We start from the raw sequence: 13,176 nt of genomic DNA on the forward strand, positions 1-13,176 counted from the left end.
TAACTAATTCTGTGGATTTGAGCAATACTAGTTTTAGTCCCATTTTACACTACTGGGAATACTAATAATAACAATTATAATAATTAGTTTAATAATTATAAGTTTTTCTTCCTTGTGATTCATCTAGAGAGCATTGCTCTTTTGCTTGAAATCATTATTTTTAGTTTGTAGAAAACTTAATGTTAGATGTAAAGTGGTATATTTGATACATGTAAGTTTATTTGTTAGTTGTTATTAATTGTGATTATTGCGTGTTTTTGTTAACTTGTATTAACGTTAATGTTTTACGTTTATTATACTTTAAAAAAATTAAGGGGTAGTAGTATGAGATAATTAAGTTTCCTAACTTTTTATTTAAATTATATGGTACTTAAAATCTAGAAATAACTAACTAAAATCTATATGGATTATATCAATTTGACCAATTATTGGTAAGTTGGTAATATAAAATATGAGAAATTCTTGGTAAGTTAGTAATCAAAAAGCCTGATAAACTCTAATCAAATTTAGTGGAAAATCTTCGTAAATATTCATTAATGTAACTTTAATATTAATTAAATCACGTAAATTGAATGTATGTTCTTGCAAACATGTATGTGTATACAATTTTATTGATTTTATCTTTACGTAACCTAGTTTTTCAGCACGTCATTATTTTTGTGCATGAATGGTTATGCACAAGAGAGTCATATTTACTATAAACAAACGCAAAATCATACAGATTAATTACGTGTAGAACAGATTTTTTCGTGGTATGCTCCATTTACTACATGATAATTACAAAATCTGGAAAATTCTAAAGCAATTTAGTGGAAATTCTTCGTAAATCTTCACTAACTTAACTTTAACAACGTATTAGTTAAATTCATGTGAAGCGCTTGTACATTATTATATGTATACAATTTTATTAATTTTACCTGCATGTAACCTAGTTTTCCAAAGACGTCGTTGTTTAATTTTGTGCATGAGCGGGTGCATACATGAGTTGCACATTTATTATAAAAAAAAATGAAAAATTATATAAATTAATTACGTGTTGAACAAGTTAATTTCGGGGGATGCTTTATTTATTACATGAATAATTTAATATCCTATACTCTCTCGGACCCTATTTATATGACATCTTTCGGATTTCAAGAGTCAAACGAGTTTTTCTTTAACCGTGATATTATCATACACCTTTTAAATATGAATTGTCAATTATTCTGACTTATAAGATTTTTTACGTAGTTTTCGAATATCTAAATTTAATTTTGAAAAACTTCAAGATTTCATGTCAGAATTTACGGTCAAAATTCAAAATTTTGGTTCTTGAGAGTTGAGAGTATGAACTGTGCCACATAATTGGGACGGGGGACTAAATGTTAATTTTGAAAAATATGTTTATTATTTGGTACATATAGTTTTATACTTATGTCTTTTTAAAAACCTTGAAGGACTATTATACAAATGATCCTTTTAAGATTTTATAAAATCTACACTTCAATTTATTACGCATTCCACCATCCATCAGAAGGGAAAATGACTTAATTATTTTTTGCCGCTTTTGCATATGTAATTTTGACTTTGTGAAGTTTGTTTGGTAGAAGGAACATAAAGATAAAAACAAATTAAGTTAAGAAGTAAACAAATCCATAAAAATAAATGATGAATTAAAGATGTCCTTATCGCGTAGGTGTCACGCACAATTGAAGTTACTTGAAGAAATAATAGACACGTGAGGAAGAGAGAGAAAAAAGTGGGTAACTTTGAGGTTGTGAAAAGGATTGATAATTTGGACCCTACAAATTACACCTAAAAAGACTGCTTCAAACCTCAAATACTCAAAAGGGAAATGACTTTTTAATCAATCGGCCAATTTTTTTTCATAACCAGAAACTTAAGCTTATGTCCCGCCCCTTTCAACGGACACACCCAACTAACCCCCCCCCCCCCAAACGCAAAACCCACCCTACCTAGGATGGTGGGGTCCAAAGAGCAAATGAACTACCAAATTTAAGTTTTTTTTTTTTTAGTTTTTGAGTGAGAACGATACAGAAGTAATGTATTGTTTTTACAAGCTGGGAATTCATAGGAGGAGTCGGGATTTAAAGTTTATGGGATAGGGATTCTAGTTCTTTTAAGTTACAAGATTTTAGATTAATAGTTTGTACATAGTCAATGAGAATCCTTAGACAAATATACATTTGGACCAAAATTTACTAGGTCGGCCGGACCCGTAATCAATACACTGGCTACACTCCTGGCTCGAATAGTCTGGATTGTAGATAATTATGCAAGAATTAATAATATAGATATTGTAGTGTATTAATTGTTAATGTAAAAAGTTATGTATGAATTTATTTCTTACTGGATATAACTTAGTTTGATATAATGGAAACGAGTATATACTGTGCAATTTAAAATGTATGTTTACTTTTATGAAAAACTAAAAGTTTACTTACTATTATGAGGTTTGTTGGTTTTGTCACTTTAGTGTTTTTTACCGGTTTATTGTTGAAACGTGCGGTCTTATTTCATATTTTATCACGCATAACTTAAGCATGTGTAATTAATTAATTATAGGATTTAGATCCATAAATAATTTGAAATATTATATTCAAAATATATTAGTCCAAATAAATATTATTCCTATAATAATTAATTATTTAAGTTCAATAAATGTTGATTTAATTAAATGATTTAATTAAAAAGTTCAAATGCATGGGCTAGCCCATTTAATTGGGCTATAAATGACGAATTCATTTTGTCAAGCCCAATATGACATCTTATCAAGAGGTCCAGTTTGGTGTCACGTGTAAAATGATGTGACACACCAAGTCAAATGAAAGAGTTGATAGGATTATGCCACGTGCCAAAATTTACATAACATGCATAGTCAAATCAAAGAAGATGAAAATACGGCATGTGTATAAGTGACATGTTCCAGCCAATTAAATATATAGTGCCATATGTCAAATGACATGCCTAGTTAAATCAAAGGACAATGAAAATGTGGCACGTGTATAAATAACATCTAGCCAATCAAATATCTGGTGTCACATGTCAAGTGACGTGGCACGCCAAATCAAATAAAAAAAGTCAATAGGATCATGCCACCTATCAAATGACACAACATGCATAGTCAAATCAAAGGGCAATGAAAATGTGGCACATGTACAAGTGACAAGTTCTAGCCAATCAAATATTTGGTTCCACGTGGCACACCAAGTCAAATAAAAAGAGTCAATAGGATCATGTCGCATGTCAAGTGACATAACGTGCCTAGTTAAATCAAAGGTCAATGAAAATGTGTCACGTATACAAATGACATGTTTTAGTCAATCAAATATCTGTCATGTTACTTCAATCTGATTGGTTAAAAGAAGTTTGTCCTCATCACAACTCTTCTTTCCTACCACTATAGACAGCGGTCCTCGTAAATTAGAAAAAAGACTAGAATTAATAACAAATAGCCAAAGAGAGTTGGTGGATCAAAGACTAAAAATTTATCTACAAGCCACAAGTATTCAAGTGTAAATATTTTAAGATCAAAACCATATTTCAAAATCAAACTTTAAGTTCATGTAATACAATCTATCAAAATTCAAGATCAAGCTAAAAGACCCTTAAATTTAGTTTCGAAAAGAAGAATCAAAAGATTCAAAACGTAACATCCATTATATTGAAATTAAATTGCTACAATATTGTAATACTTTCTCGGCATGAATTTATTGTCTACAACAGGAATTATTAATGAAAAAACAAATAGAAACCAAACATTGTATAAAATCAATTTCAGGTTTAGTCCTCAGACTCTAACCAAATAGCTTAGTTGGTTGGCTACTGATAAAGTTCAAATCCACTCCTCAAAGATAAAGTGTACACAGTCATATGCAATATAATTTACCCAACTATGAGTCTGGATCGATCCCACAGAGAACAACATACTGGTGATTTAAGCAAGTAAGGAATTATCACTTTCTACGCTAAGCCAAACACTTGATAATACTTTGGTTTTGAGAAAATTATAACTAATACAAAAATATAAACTAATCTAAAAAGCAAGTAAGATGATCAATTGCCACAAGCATGGAAACAAAGGGAACTACGCTCAAGTAACGATCCAATGTGTTCCACGATTTTACAACCAGGAGGGAGTTTACGTTAATAGATAATGATTTCTAAAATCTTATTGAAAGTCTTCTAACCAAATCAATGGATTTCACTCTAAGCTTTTCCAAGCCTTAGAGTGTGATATTAGGTACAATTAATTTAACCTCAAGTTAATTATCCTCTTCCTTGCTCAAGTTATTAGATGAGGTTTAAAGCTCCAAATCCTTGTTAATTAATCTTTCTCAACCTCAATTTTCCTCTTCCGAGCTCAAATCGAAATAAATGGTGAGTCCTAGGGTTAGCTAATCCCTTAAGAAGCATTAAAGATCAAGATTAATTAAAGAAACAAAGACCCACTTTATTAGCAATAAAAATTGTTCAATACATGAGCAACACAAAAGATATAATCCAACACTTGATAATGAATAATATCATAAACAAGATTCAAGTAAAAGAAAAAAATACTACACACTTAAATATTCAATACAAAACAAGAAATTGAAGAAAGGTTTAAGAAATTTATCATTAAAGTGCTCTAATCTTCTCATCCAATGGTGCAGTTGATGAAACTCTACCTCTCCAAACTTGAAAATATGGCCAAAGATGTGGGAAATTTCCCATAAGTCTTCCTCTTATAATTCCCCCATTTTCCAAAGTCAAAATATGATAAAATAAGCCCTAAATTTCAGATTTACAACTCTGTCAACTTTTGCGCTTTTAGCCACTTTTCTCGTTTTCTTCAATTTGGTCTCTTTTGACTTGTTTTTCACTTGGTTTCTTCCTGATCGCTTTTAAATCACACAAAACCTGTAAAATGGAAGTAAACGACATTAAATGCACTACTTTCTCAATCAAACATAGCAAAAATCTAAGATTAAAGAAGAGACAAGTCTGTAAAATACCAACTTATCAGCTACATGAACTTTCACCTTGTTTGTGAGGGTTCGAATTCCCACGTTGTAATCTCCTCCCCCGTTTCCCCTTCCCCGACCCCCTATGTAATTAAAAAAAGAAAAACACCTCTTAATAAATTTATTTAATTGAACTCACATTAAAGAAATGACCTTGATTCTAAGTTAAAAAAGACTCGCTTATCCTATTAGAGAACTAAACTTCTGTGTAAAAATATAGTCTTAAAAATCATTTCAAACTTGATTAACCTTAATACTGATCAAGTGCCGTTGTCTTAAAAAGTTACATTCTAAATAGCGGAAAATGTATTAATTCAAATTTACAAGTATTTCAAGAATCAGATTTGGATACTATGAAATATGATTGAGTGTAAATAATGTTTTTCCAAATATGGTGTAAATGATGGTAAATTTGAAAGGTCATATTGCAGAACAATTTGTATTAAAATTTATGACAAGTAATTCACGCACAATATCTTTATGTTTACTAAAAGTATTTCTAACAAATTATTCTTTTAAAATTTTTACCTTGTTTTAACGAATATTTATCACCGAAAAAAAAGGTGGAAATTCGATTATAAACATTTTTGTGGAAATTCAATTATAAACATTTTTTCTTCTAAACCTGAGAAAGCAATAATGGTAAAATAGATCGTCCGCCCAAATAACGATTAATCGCTTTAATGGTTTTCATTTCATTATTTAATACTACTAATAGGAAATATAATTGGGCGATATGTAGGCTATATTTTCTATATTTTCTTACATGATTTGATTTCCTAATGGTACGTCCACTTAGGGATTCAATTTTTTTCATTTTTGGAAGAATTTTAAATAGCTATAATCTTGCTATATTTTCTCTGAACAAAATTAGATGTAGTCTTGTCCTTATTTTTATTTTTTTTCCATTTTCAGATCAATAACCAAATATAGATGCAAATAAGTGTAGTTTCAATAACTTTAGAGATTGTTTCTTATCTCGTTAGAGTAACATTTCGTACTTTTTAAGAAAGCAAGGATTATTAACTGTAGATCTTATGTAACTTTTTAAAGTGAAATTTATACAATTTCAAAGAAATAATTTTTTCGGTCAAGATTATAATATTTTGACATTGTTTGAACTACATCTTCGTATAAAGTATTCACACCAAAATTTGAGTCTTAAGTTGGAAAAAACACAATTGAACTATATTAGTTAAAGGTAAAAATACTTCATTGGGTCTGCCAGTCATATATCGTAAAATCCATAACGCGTACAAATTTGTAATCACTCATATACAAGTAAAGAAATTACTATATTTGGCAACTTTTTTTACCCTGATGAAAACTACATTAGGATAAACAAGTCCATCTAATTTGTCGGGGGAGCAACCTCATGTTAAACATTAGATTCGTAATTGGTGTGTAGAGGAAGTAATATTGGTGTAACATAATCTACATTATGATCAGTCGAAATGCAATGAAAGTCAGGCGAATACACCATTCAATCACCACTTTGATGAAGCATGTCCTACCTTTGGACTTCGGAGATAAAGCTTCTGACTCGGTTAGATATTTGAGAGATCCTAGTAATGGACATCACACTTCTCATTGTATAGGTAGAATATCATATACATTAATTGATTAAAATAATCCAATCAATCATACAACTAATTAATCAAACTTCAAATTAATTCAACTATCTTTCAATATTTCTTATTATTTAGGTTTTTTGCTCGATATATTTATGGAGTTCTTTTGCATTTTTTCTTAGCTTCTAAATTTGTCGGTGTTAATTTAAGTATGTTTTCACCACTCAAAACCTATATTTAGTTCACTCGCTTAATCAGAATACTTCCTTGAATAAGTTTAAGAATCTACAGAGGAGAAAAAGATTTCATTTATTTGCCCTAATCATTTGGTTACATATTAAATCAACAATCATGTGGAAGATAGTTAAACTGATAATTGGTTTATTTGCCCTAATTATTAAAACTAATTAATTTCGGCATTTTGTCTTTATACCAAACCAAATTAATGTTCACTACATTTATTTGCCCTAATTATTAAAACTAACTTAGTGTTTGACCAGAGCCGGCCTTAGCGTCAACCAACTAAAGCTTGAGCTTTAGGCCCCCAAATTTGCCACCCCCCCCCCCACCCCACCTTTTTTTTTTTTTTTTTTTTTGCCAATAATAGGTTAATTAATTAATGTTTTTTTTTTTTGAAAAATAATGAGTACTTTTAAGTAGAAAAGCATAATTTTTAAAATGAATATCAAAAATAGATTTTCACTTTTACTTGTCCACTTTCGCTTATTTAGTTAAAAACAATTTATTTTTCCTGTTATACCCTTATCATTAATTACTTATTTCATATCGTTTTTGCAAGTTTATTAAGACTATATACCAATTAATATGAGCATCTTGATAAAATATGTACTTTATTTATTATTTCTTTGTGCAAAATTTAGAGTGGACAAGTAAAAGTGAACGGATAGAATACATTGTTACACTATGCTCTTTCTTGACTTGTCCAGAATGTCGATCTCTTATATATATAACATTTACACACTCGTATATTCTCTTTCTTGCTTTTATGAATTCCAATCTAATATACATTATTATTCTCTGAAAAATCATAGGTTAAGACTACTTTTGACAAAATATATTGCACTCTTTTAATATTTTTTTCTTTTGTTTCAAAGAGGAGTTATTGAGCAGCCAAAAGATATTTTGGAATCAAATCTATGATTTTTTTTTATCAGATTCTCTTAGTCTAAATTTTCAAGTGTTATTTTTATCTAATGTTTGTTGTTTCCGTTAGTTTTACTTGATAGTATAGATTATCTTCTTAATAATTTATTAGAATTTAAATATGTCAACTTGAATATATGAATCCGACTACATAGTTTAAGGCCTCTCATCGAATGCTGGCTTTAGGCAACAAATATTGTTGATCTGCCCTTGTTGACTTGCCCAATAGACAGACCCGAAATTTTTGTGACTGCAAATATTTGACCATATTTTGAAGTATCTAAGTCTGGTCAAATTTTTGCAGTCAGTCACAATAATTTCTTAAGATTTAACTTTTTCCCCGAAAACAAATTCTTAATCTTTAGTCTGTCTTCTGCATAGAGTTCTCAAGTATATTCAATAAAACTAGCTTCTGCGTGGGCCACATGTGCATCCCGTGTCAACTAGTCAATTCGGATTGAATTATTATGATTTACCGATAATATTAAAGATACAAACTTCAAACTTCCTATCCATGTCTAGTATTAATGAAGAAATAGAGTGAGTGAGTGAGTGTGTGTGTGTGTGTGTGTGAGAGAGAGAGAGAGAGAGAGAGAGTGTGAGATTGTGGCTAAATAGTGAGAACTTAGGCGTATTGTAGTAATATCTTTCACTGAAGAAAGCAATAGTAAAAGCAGAAACAGAGAAGAAAATCAGAGTGCCTGTAAAATTGTTACGATAATTAATATGATTTAGGCTTTGAGGCATGATAAAATCACTATTTAGGTATTAGTTGCTCCACCATTTTGCTGTTGATTTATGGCAATATATCCTCAGGATACAACAAAGCCTAGAGGCTTGCAGACAAGGCATAACGTCGTTTTGTTCCGTAGCAGCAATAGCAATAGTAGGATAGCCGCTATCACCATCATAAAAAACGTCATGCAATTGACAGGCAACATATCCATAAGTAATACCCACAATAATACATACGCTTTTTAGCTAAAACAGTTTTGAAGTTTACAAATAGGTACAGCACAGAGGACAAAGCAATCCCAACCCGTGAAAATGAGATATTACCAGTATATACTGGACGAATAAGGAATATGAACGTGCATGGTGCATGGTGCATAGTGTTTCCTCATTTGCAATGCGTATGACAGAGTCAAAGATGGTTGGAAGGCTCTACCAATTAGGAGCCTTGGGTCTCATAGTTGTAATTGAGAATTTTACATCCAACATACAAATGATTTCCCTATGCAAAAAGGACTTTAAAATATCCTATATCACGCCGCCTCAATATGTAGGGGTGGATGCACATACAAATTGTTTTTAAGAAACAAGATTTGAATTGCCGACAATGACTTGTAAAAATGTCTGCGAGTTAAAGTTGAATAGGTATATAACAAGTAACTAGATCACCATGGGAGACATGTTCTCTGACAAAGTGACAATCAATGTTGATGTGCTTACTACGACCATGAAAAACTGGACTGACAGCAATATAGCAGAAATATTGTCACACGGGACCTTCACAGGTTGATGAATAGTCACACCTAATTCATTTAAAAGATACAAATCCATAATGTCTCAGTAACTTGTGTAAACAACAACATGATGTTCAGTTTCGGTAGAGGATTTTGAGATTGTTGGTTGAATGCCAGGAAACCAGATTTGAAACCAGAAAGACTGCAAAATCAGTAGTGGACCGAGAAGCGTCAGGACACCCAGCCCAATCAGCATCTAAACAAGCCACCACCACAGAAAGATCCTCCGCTCGCTTCAAAACAAGACTATGATCTGTGGTACCTTGCTGAACCTAAATACACATTGCACAACAAGAAGGTGAGCAGTACGAGGGGCATGCATGAACTGAGAGACAAGATTCACGGGATAGGATATATTGGGCCTAGTCATAGTCAAGTACTGCAATGCTCCGACCATACTACGATATTCAGAAGGATCAAATAATAGTTCCCCTTCCATTAATGACAATGAGGTCCTGGATGATAAGGGTGTAAGGACTGGTTTAATTTAAGGATATGAAATTTTGTGAACAAGTCCTGAACATATCTAGTTTGAGAAAGAAACATAGACTCTGAAGATCGCACACTTGTACCCCTAGAAAATAATAAAGGTCACCAAGATCCCTCATTGAAAATTGATGGGAAAGAAGAGAAATAACGTGGTGGAGTAAAGAAGAATAGCTCCCAGTGAAAATAATATCACCACATAAAGAAGTAAAATAAGAATATCGGTGGAAGAACGATAAATGAACATCGAAGAATTAGTTCGACTACAAGTAAATACCAAAGAAAATAAATAAATAAAAATAAATTTGTGAAACCATGCTCGAGGAGCCTATTTCAACCTGTATAAAGAATTTTCAAATTCACACACATGATTAGGATAGTGGAGATGAATAAAACCTGGAGGTTGAGTCATATAAACATCTTCAGCGAAATCACCATGTAAAAAGATATTTTTAACATTTAACTGCCTAATGACCCAATCATTTGTAATGGCAAGAGACAAAATAATACAAATAGTAGTAGGCTTTACTGCGGGCCTAAAGGTATCATGATAATCCAGTCTTACCAGCTGCCTAAAACCCCGACAACCAATTGAGCTTTATCACGCACAAATGAACCATTAGAATGATATTTTACCCGATAAATCCACTTACAAGAGAGCAAATTCATGTGAGGTTGATAAGGTACTAAATGCCAACTCTTATTTGAACAAGAACATTAAATGCCTCTGCCAGGCCAATTTGCCAACATTTAAATTTAATAGCCTGTGCATTTGTCATTGGTTCATAACTTCAATTTGTTTATAGTATGCAAGGACAAAATAACACAACGCTTAAACACTCTAGATTTCGATCTATTCTGCATGGTATGACTGATAATTGGACATGAGACTTGGACAAGAGGCTCAGATGTAGATGGAGGTGAATTAGGAATGTTTGGTGAACTCGACATAAAAGAATTGAATGAAGTACTGGTGAAGAAGCTGATGGTGGCGTGGACTCATTTAGACTCAGATTAGATGACTCAGCGAGAGAAGGTAGGCAAACGTTTATTCCAAAGGCACAGAAGAAGGGCTAGGGTGAGGCTCAGGCGTGCAAGCGAGCAGGTACAAGAGGATATTGGTGTGGAACTGGATGAAGGCGTGAGCGGATCTAAAGAGATGGATGAAATGACTATTAATTGCAAGAGAGAATGTTGTGATGAATACGAGCATGTTGTGATAAAGACGAGCAATATGAAACCAAGGAGGGATAAGGAAAAATATCCTGATGAAAAAGAACGTGCATACTAACATAGACCCGATCACTAATAGGATCAAGACACCGATATCCTCTATAATTTGGAGCATAGCAAATAAAGATACACTGTTTTGAACGAGGTTCAAGTTTGTGGGATTGAGTTAGAAGAGTCGGAAAACATTCACACCCAAAAACTTTTAAAAATGAATAATCAGGAGATTTGTGAAATAATCTCTCAAACGGGGGTTTATTGTTCAAAAGGGGAGTGGGGAGAGGATTTATTGTATAAGTAGCAGCATAAGAGGCGTCTACCCAAAATTGTCCTGGCATATTTGATTCCAAAAGAAAAGTGCGTGCCATTTCAATGATATATATTTCAATCATATAAATATAATAGAGTTTTACATCCAATATACATATGGTTTCTTATAAAAGGACTCTAAAATATCCCCTATCTATGCATTTTCAAGAAGCATTTTTTAAAAAGAAAAAAAAAGCTTTTCCCTGATTTATTATTTCAATTGATTTTTCAGTTGTTCTTTTCCCTTTGAATTTGTTGTGGATTGACGATGTTGCACTAGATTAATTTTAAACTTATCACATACTAATTATGAACAAAATTTTGAGTATTGTTAATATTTTTTTAGATTAACCAATGCCTCACTTAAGATGAGTTAAACTATATTTACACATTTAAAGCATTTTTATAACAAAAATTACAGGTGGACTAAACGACAAAAGATAATTTTAATATCAACAACAAACAATAACTCAAAAATCAAAGGAAATATTGGTAAGGTAATTTCCACCTGTTACAAATAGTGCAAGGCGTAGAATTTAAGGCAATATATTCTTTTACGAGAAAAAAATGTAGTATTGTTATTTTATTTTATTTTCGTTTTCATATCAATAGCTGAATTACACATGCAAATAAGTTTAATTTCAACGACTCTGGAAATATTATTTTTTCATAATATATACTATTATATGTTTTCAATTTTATTTTTTTATAAGTCACTATTAGCTCGAAAATAAATAATAGTAAAATGAATTCGTTTTGAACAATAGATCTCTTTCACGTCTAGCTATAACAATGAGTAATTTTTAATTTCTAAATGCACTTCAACATAAAAAACGTATCCATAAAAATATTTGGAAAAGAAAGAGATAGTAGGTAGCATTAAGACTTTTTCGTTAGCAAATCTCTGTCTACGGAGAATTCAAAAAGCTTTTTTGTAGGATAGCTAATTGTACGGGGTTCAATATATGTTGTACTATGTATTGGGCCCACCATTTCTGTCTCAAATTATTTGTCGTCTTACTAAAAAGAGCTAGTTGTCTCAATTATTTATCATTTTAGAAACGGAAAAGGCTCAAATATGTCATCGAACTATGAAAAATGGCTCATTTATGTCACTCATCAATAGTTTGTCTCATTTATGCCATCAAACTATCGGAAATGACTCATTTATGACACTCTTCAATAGTTTGGCTCATTTGTCTTGTCGGGCGATGCCAGGATTTGGAGTTTATGGGTTCCGGATTCTAATTGTTTAAAGTTAGTGGGGGGGAGGGGGGGGGTGGTTTCTAAATCAATAATTTGTACATATTCAATGAATTTTTTTAATAAAAATACAATGTTTGGACCAAAGCTACTGGGTTCGGCCGAACCCGCACTCAATGAACTAGCTTCGCCCCTGTGTGCCATCGCCCGTTACTAAAATGACTCATGCATGCCATTTTCATTAATGCCGATTTTATAATACCAAATATGATACGTGACCTCCAACTAGATTATGGTTGTGGGTGGATCGGGTGTATGAGTCGGATTTTTTTATTAATTTGGAATTTAAAATTGGGCTGGTTTAATTAAATGACGTAGACCTGTAATTGGAGGTCACGTGTCATACCTGGTATTATAAAATCGGCGTTAATAAAAAATGGCATGAATGAGTTATTTTGGTAACGGGTGATGACATAAATGAGCCAAACTATTGACGAGTGGCATAAATGAGTCATTTCCGATAGTTCGATGGCATATTTTAGCCTTTTCCGTTTTAGAAATTCACGATGACTAATTAATTATCTTCTCGCCATTTTATTCTTAGTAAATTTTTTTTATTAATGGAGATAATACACAAATAGAGTAAATATTTAATGGAGAGATTAGCATTTAGATATAAAT

The sequence above is a fragment of the Lycium ferocissimum genome, chromosome 3 (genome assembly GCF_029784015.1).
Source record: "Lycium ferocissimum isolate CSIRO_LF1 chromosome 3, AGI_CSIRO_Lferr_CH_V1, whole genome shotgun sequence".
Taxonomy (NCBI): domain Eukaryota; kingdom Viridiplantae; phylum Streptophyta; class Magnoliopsida; order Solanales; family Solanaceae; genus Lycium; species Lycium ferocissimum.